The following is an 8123-nucleotide window of genomic DNA, read 5'->3' on the forward strand; positions in this document are numbered from 1 at the left end:
TGGCCAGTGCGTTTAGCTCTCATTCGGTCTTCCATACTTAAAGGTTCCAGATTCTCCATAATTGAATTTGTTGAATCGGTATCACTAGATGCTTCAGATTTAATGGTTCGTTCCTCAACAATCTCTGTTTGAATGATTGGTGGTTCCGGAGGAAAGTTTAATGGTTCAGGATCTACGAACCGTTCCTGAATATTCTCTGGATTCTCAATTGTGAGGTTGGGTTCAAAAAATGGATTATCGGAAATTTGAACTGAAGTACTTGGTCGACTGGATGACGATTCTAAAGAAAAATCAACGGCGGTTATATTTGTTAAACGATGTCTTGATCGAGTTACAGGTGGTGAACGTACAAAAGGTGATGAACGTCTTGCTCGGTGCATTCACAGAATATCCTATTAGTTTTTAAAAGGAAAGAAAAATTATAATAAGTTATCCAATCAATAGACTTTTCTGATTTTGCCCACGTTTCGAATAGCCAAAAGATGCAGCAGAGGGGCAGGATTCGTTTGGTCTCAATATAATTGAGGACTGTTTGGCTCCAATAACCCGGTCCACGTACAAATCCAACTATTACTACGAACCAGAAAATTTTGATGTCTATTAATTTAACCACTTAAAATAAATTTTCGTAATTTTAAGAAATTTAGATAAGAAGTAGAAAAAATTCTAAGTCCTAAAACTAGAATAGCGAGAAATAAGAGAGAAAAAGAGTTCGTCGAAAAAGGTCGAAAAAGAAAAATGGTTGAAAAATAAAAGGTGACGGAAAAATAAAAGAAACTTATAAAAACTTAAAAATACTTAACTAACCTAACCTTATTACTACAACTAACTTAAAATTATAATCGCAAATTGATATTACTAATTGGAATGATAATTGGTACATAGTAAAAGGTCTAAAAATATTAAAGCTTACAGTAAAAACTAAATCCCAAATGGAAATAACTTAAAAAGAAACTAAAACTTAAAAAAGGCGTCGCAAAATTCTAAAGCACCTAAATCTTAGTCTAAAGAAAAAGCACTTAAGGAATTCTACGGCAAAGCCTAAAAATCTAGGAGTAAAAATAATTATAGCAAAAACTAAGTTTAAAATTAAATATGAGCTAAAAAATACAAATTTTACGCTACAATGATTAAAAAGGTACAAAATATAAAAATATACAAAAAGTTGTAAAAAGTACAATTTTTATAAAAATATTATTTTTATATTATTTATTTTATAAAATTACTAATTTTACAATTTAATAAAACTAATTAAACTAAAATATATAAATAAAAAGTAAAAGTAAAAATAAAACTAATAATAATAATAATAATAATTAAGTTTTAATAATAATAATAATAAATTAAAACCCGTAATTAATGCAGTTTTAGGGCTTCCTGTGCGCGTGTCAGAGTAGCTCCGCGAGTCGCGGCAAATAAAGAAGAAAACCCCGCGGGTCGCGGGGTTCAGGAATTCAGTTGACAGCTTTGTGTTTTTACGCGTTTTTCTTTATTATTTTTTTTTTATTATTTTTTTTATTTTATGTTTTCTGTTTTTAATTTAAATAAACGATTTTAAAATAAAACTTATATTTTTATAAACTAAAATAGAAATAAAGAAACTTATAAAACTTAAATATTTACAAAATCTTAAAAATACATATATTTTTGTTTTTCTTTTTATATTTTTGAATAATTAAAACGTATTTTTACAAAAGCGAATTTTTAATAAAAGTAACTAAAAATCTTTTTTTTTTTTTTTATATATTAGCGTTGCGCTTCCGGCTTTTAAGAGTTTTTCCCCGGCAGCGGCGCCAAAAATAACTTGATGTGAAGCGAGGTGTATATAAAATAGTTATTATTTTACTAGGAAAACACTATTAAATACGATACAATTTTACACAAGATATTTATTTATTTATAGAATGGATATACTTAAACCTTGCTACAACACTTATAGGCAGTGTACCTAATCGTACAGTAGTGTAGTTTTTAGTAAGTCCGGTTCGTTCCACAGGGAAATCTTTAAACAAAGCTCAACGCTATATTAGTTTACTTTTATAAAAATACAAATATATATATAAGTAATATTATTATTATAAAGGGGGGTTTTTACCGTTTAATGACCGGTTTGTCGATTTTAAGACTTTAGTCGCAGTTAAAACCTAATGTAAAATATAAAATAAATACAAGACTTAAATTAAAGCGTAAAGTAAATAATGATAATGAAATTGCGAATAATAAAAGTGCGATAAAATAAAATTGCGATAATTAAAAAGTACGATAATAAAATAACAATAAATAAAAGTGCGATAATTAGAAGTGCAATTAAATATAAAATAAAGGAAATTAAATATGAAATAAAAGAATTATGCTTATTTAAACTTCCGTAATCATGATGTTTGACGTGTTGATTTTAGTTTTATGCCCATGGGTTAATTGTCCTTTGTCCTGGATTATTCAATATGTCCGTCTGGTTTTTGTCCATAACAGTCCATCAGTCATAAATATAAATTGCAAGTGTCCTTGTCAAATTATTATTATACCCGAAGATAAATATTCCAACTAATTGGGGATTCGAATTGTAACAAGGTTTTAATACTTTGTTTAATGAATACACCAGGTTATCGACTGCGTGTAAACCAAGGTTTTACTACTTTGTTAACAATTACACCAATTACCCTTGAATGTAATTTCACCCCTGTTTTAATTATTCTAGTGGCTATTAATCCATTCCCGTGTCCGGTTAAATGAACGATTATTCGTACATATAAATACCCCGCCCATCGTGTCCGATCGAGTGTATATGGTAATTTATAAGGACGCCCAATTGTAAATCTTTATATTAACATTAACAAACTTTCATTTAGTTAAACAAATATAAAGCCCATTAATAGCCCATAGTCTAGTTTCCACAAGTGTCGTTCTTTTATCCAAACCCCAATTATGGTACAAAGCCCAATTACCCAATTTTAGTAATTAGCCCAACATCATGATTACTTCGTTTTAAATAAGCATAATAATAACTTAGCTACGAGACATTAATATAAAAAGGTTGAACATAACTTACAATGATTAAAAATAGCGTAGCGTTACACGGACAGAATTTCGACTTACACCCATACAACATTCGCTAACATACCCTTATTATTAGGATTTAAAATTAAAATTAAAATTAAAATATATATATATATATATATTACGTATATATTGAGAGAGAGATGAAAATAAGAGATGAAATTTGATCAGAATTCGGTTTGCTTTATAGCCAGACTTGATTTTTGGGGCTCCGCGACTCGCGGCAAAATGCCCTTAAAACTCCGCGAGTCGCGGAGATATATTTACAGCTCACACCCTTGGAGTTTTCTCTGCCGACGGTTTTTAATATATATATATAATATATATATAATTAATATAATTAATTATATATTATATTATATTTATATACATAGTTAACTTGTAATTTTTAGTCCGTTGCGTCGAGCGTTAAGAGTTGACTCTAGTCCCGGTTCCGGATTTTCGAACGTCCTCGCGTACAATTTAATATCTTGTACTTTGCGTTTTGAATCTTGTACTCTTGTGATTTCGAGACGTTTCTTATCAATAATTGGAATCTTTTTGATTGTCTTTTGTTCTTTTGAGCTTTTTTGTCGTTTGCGTCTTCAATTCGTCGAATCTGTCTTTTGTCTTCACCTTTTATTATTTAAACGAATATCACTTGTAAATAGAACAATTGCAACTAAAAGCTTGTCTTTCTTGAGGAATAATGCTATGAAATATATGTTCGTTTTTAGCATTATCAGTCATCACAGTGTGATTGCGTTCTCACACGGATGCCTTGATGATGTTATCCACATGTTCGATCTACTGACGGGCTTATTCTTTGTAACCGATGTTTCCCGACTTTCTCTGGTTTCTGCAAACCGTAACCCTTTTTTCGATTACATAATTTTTTTTTTTTTGAATAGCGATACGCTCTTAAAAAATTGAAAAGTTGAATCGGGTGGATGATATTGTGTACGGGTGGATCGCTTGGGCGATGGGGTTAATTGGGTCGGGTCGGACTCAAACGACCCGTTATCTCCAAAAATAAGGAGGTAGGTGCCATGGCCAAAGAGAAGTTCTTGTTTCCCAAGCTAGTAACATAAAGATCGTATTATAGCTCAGTGGTATTTTTTAGTGTCTAAAGACTTCACTTGCTCGAAGTTTGTCGGGTGAAGATTGGCGTGATTCGGGTGCAAATCCGGCTGTATCAAAAGGAGGTATAATTAGCGGGTCAAGTTGTTGATATGGTATGATGATCATGTTGATGATTTTAGGTTTCGTTAGGTGTTGTTTAACGTCTCTTCGAGTGGGAGATTGTTGGAGTGCGAAACGAGTTAAACAGCGAATTGGAAAAATGAGAAAAATTGTTGCTGTGGTGACCTCGCGACCGCGAGATTATATATTGCGATCGCGAAATGTTGTATTCGATCAGGTGCTGGAAAAGTGAACCTTGCGACCACAAGGTTTAGGGTCGCGATCACGAGAATGTGGCAGACGGGCAGAAACTTCCAGAATAGTGTTTCCTTGTTCCCATAGTAGTTTCCATGTTGAGTTTTGTCTATTTAAACATCTTATTGTAACTCATAAATGTATCCACGAAAATTATCAATAAAAGTACTCTCTTTGATGGCCGAGGATTAAAGTAATCATTCGTGATTACATGTAAGCTCGTAAAATTCTCTTGTCTATATCGTTTTTGTTAGTTTTTTCGTATACATCAACTATTTTCGTTTATTGTAAGTGAGTTAGATAATCTAGGGTTATCATGTCTTGTTAGGGCTCATGTGTTTTATTCCTAACATCTTGGACCTATTTTCAAGATCTTTAATAAACAAGTTTTAACTCAAGTTTTTTTTTTTTTTTAACATGAATTAGCTACTATTTTATAACTATGTATAATAATACTATCTCTTTCATATAACAAGTGTCTAACAATGTTATTTTGAGCTGTCTAACAATTTTATAACTATGTATAATAATACTATCTCTTTCATAGCTTGGATGGCCACCAGGACTTCCTGTGAGGGGAGCCACCTTGGGTCGAATCTTGGCAAAGCCATTTCGTTCAAAAAGGGAGCTCACCTGAGGATGCTTCATCTGGGATCTGGGTAAGCCTGGGGGCTCGGGTACCCGAGGGTTTACCGGTCCGTAGGGCTCCAATGTGGGTGTTGCGGGGCGGGTTCCCTCGTTTACCAAAAAAAAAAAAAAAAAATCAACTTTATCAACTTTGCATTTCAACTAATCAAAAAAAAACTTTAGTGATTAGATCTGTTATTTGATTCATAGAGAGTAGTGTTAATTAGAAATTCTTAATCAATGTGTCAAATTATTATAGATACTTATAATGTGATGTATGAAGTTTACAATTGTATAATAATAAATAGAAATAAATATGATGTGTACAAACGAGTTCGGTCTCCGGTCGAGCTCAAATTTGTACTTAATCTTGAATGATAAGATCGCGGTAAATCTTAAAAGCCTATTTTTGTGCTTGATGTTATGTGGAAAGAGGAAATGTAAAAGCAAAAGATCAAATTTAATTACTTTTATGTTTATTAAAAAATGCAATAATAATGTTGTATGTTAAAGCATCATTTTGGCCGTTAAAAGTTTATCAACCGAATTTCTGCTTTTGGTTTTTAATTAAAAAGAAATGGATATATAAAATTGTTTGACAACATGTCGATGACTAATTGAACATGATGTCCGGAAGCTTTATTAGACTTTGGGACCTAAATTTAAGACTATCAATCAGCACTTCAAATGATCTTTGTTTTGCTTCTAAATCACGAAATAGACTTGACAATTATTCTTGGTTAAGTTTTTAATAAGATATCTATATCTATTAGAATATAGAGGTATGGTCTGGACTGATTGTATAAATGGGCTAAGGACCCATTAGGGTTTAGGTTAAATTTGATGTATCATGTATGTAATCTATAAATATGTATCAATGTAATAGAAACAACCTACGAGCAGTGGCGGATCCAGAAAAATTTTCACCGGGGACAAAAAAAATTTTAAAACATAAGGATTTTTTTTTTTTGACAAAATATAGAGATTTTGGGGCAAAATATAGAATTTTTTGAGCAAAATTTATATGCTTTTGATCAAAATACGAATGTTTTAGGGCAAAATATGAATGTTTTGGGGCAAAATATGAAGGGTTTGGGGCAAAAAAAAAATTCCACCTGGGGCAAAATCGAAAAATCGAAAAAATTTACACTAAAATTTTGAAATCGACGGGAGCGGCTGACCCCACTTGACCCCCCCTCCCTCCGCCCCTGCCTACGAGTTAATGACCTAATAGTATTTGATGAACCTTTTATTTAAAGAGTTGGAGTTTCAAACCTTGTCGTAGGCATACTTGTAAATAATTTATAATGAGTGTGTCTGTTGCCGTTCTAAATAAAAAAGTTGAACAATAATAGTAAACATAGGGCGTGCTTACATAAAATATTTTATGCTTTTTTTTTCGTTTAAGATAGTCTAATAGTTGAGTTCTTAATAGCATCACAATATGTCTTTAAGTTTAAACGTCAATAGAAATAGAAGTATATATACGTAGTATTTAGGTGGTCAAAAAAATGGTATATAACGGTCACGAAAGTATTAATAAAATTCATAATTGCGTTCAAATGTAAGTGATAACCTTTCATTTTGCAAAGAAATGTGAGAAAGAGAAACTATAAACCTTGCTACAGTTTCTTTAAAAGTTTCTTTGAATTATTTTTTTTTTTTTTTTTTTTTTTTTTTTTTTTTTAAAGATCAACTTTTATTAAACTATAATGAAATATACAATATGGGAGGCAAAAGCCTTGATACAAATCTAGAAAGGAACTAAAACTACATACATTACAAGTGTAATCACTAATAGTAAATGAAAAGAAGGGATGTTTGACAGGAAAACACCCTAGCCATTTGTTCTATTGCCTTAGTAGAGGTTGCAACTTGAAGAGACAAGCGGATGAGCCAACTTTAAAAACGTTCTCTATTTTTTTCGAGAAAATATTTCAAACTATATATAAAAAAATTATGTAAGTAAACACACAATATAATCTTCTCATAATTGGTATAATTTTCTCTTATTAACTTTCAAGATTAACTATGATGTTCGAATTTAACATAAAAGGATTACAATCATTGGCGATTTCAATAAATGGAAGATAGTGTTTCTTGACACCAATAGTTTCAATTTTTTAAAAAGGACCACTTAAATTATACTCCTAGAACATCATTAAATTTTAAGATACAAGACTTCGTATGTTTTTACTATTCATAGTTCTTTTTCTTTAAATAAAAAATAATTCTTTTAAAGAAAAGATTACAAAGTACTTCTTAATTTATACGAAAACCCATTGAGTTTTAATTTTAAGAATCACCAATTCGATAAAGACCATTTGTAAAGGGTATGGGGCGTGGGTTTGTGATGTGTAGTTGTTTTTTTTTTTTTATAACTTTTTGAATGATTAGGCAGTGTGAGGTTTTGATATGGACTATTGATAGTGTGAGTTTTTGATGTGGGTGATGAGTGTTGTGATAATGTGATAAAATATGATTTGTAAAGTGAATAAAAATTAAATTAAAATAATATATTAAAAATATTAATAAAAAATCAACCAATCATATGTTTGGCTTCTCAACTCACCCACGTTGCTTTGGCCGTGACTTTCCAATGCATGCCTCACAAAATTACCCAAAAAGCTAATAACAAGAATTAATAAACGCATCTCATTCGCTGATTTCTTTTAATCTTTTTTCCCCCAACTATTCACTTTTAATCTCCCCTCTCAATACTTGTAATTTGAGCGTGACTTTTATGCCCGACGCCGTTTAAAGAGTAGCGATACAAATTGTCTAAGTTCTAATCACGTGTTAGTGATAACAATGTTATCTAAGATAGAAACATGTTAAGAATTATTTTATCTACTTATCAAGTTGGGCTTGGGCCGGTATACCAATGAGCCTTCTTTGACACAATTATGAAATTTGTATCTAGTATCAAAATTTTGAACTATTTTGCAAGTACAACCATTGCCTTATTTACTCGATGTCTTCAGTGTCACCACTGACTGGTTCGGCTTATCGTATTGATGGGC

Source organism: Rutidosis leptorrhynchoides, chromosome 3 (assembly GCF_046630445.1).
Source record: "Rutidosis leptorrhynchoides isolate AG116_Rl617_1_P2 chromosome 3, CSIRO_AGI_Rlap_v1, whole genome shotgun sequence".
Classification (NCBI taxonomy): Eukaryota; Viridiplantae; Streptophyta; class Magnoliopsida; order Asterales; family Asteraceae; genus Rutidosis; species Rutidosis leptorrhynchoides.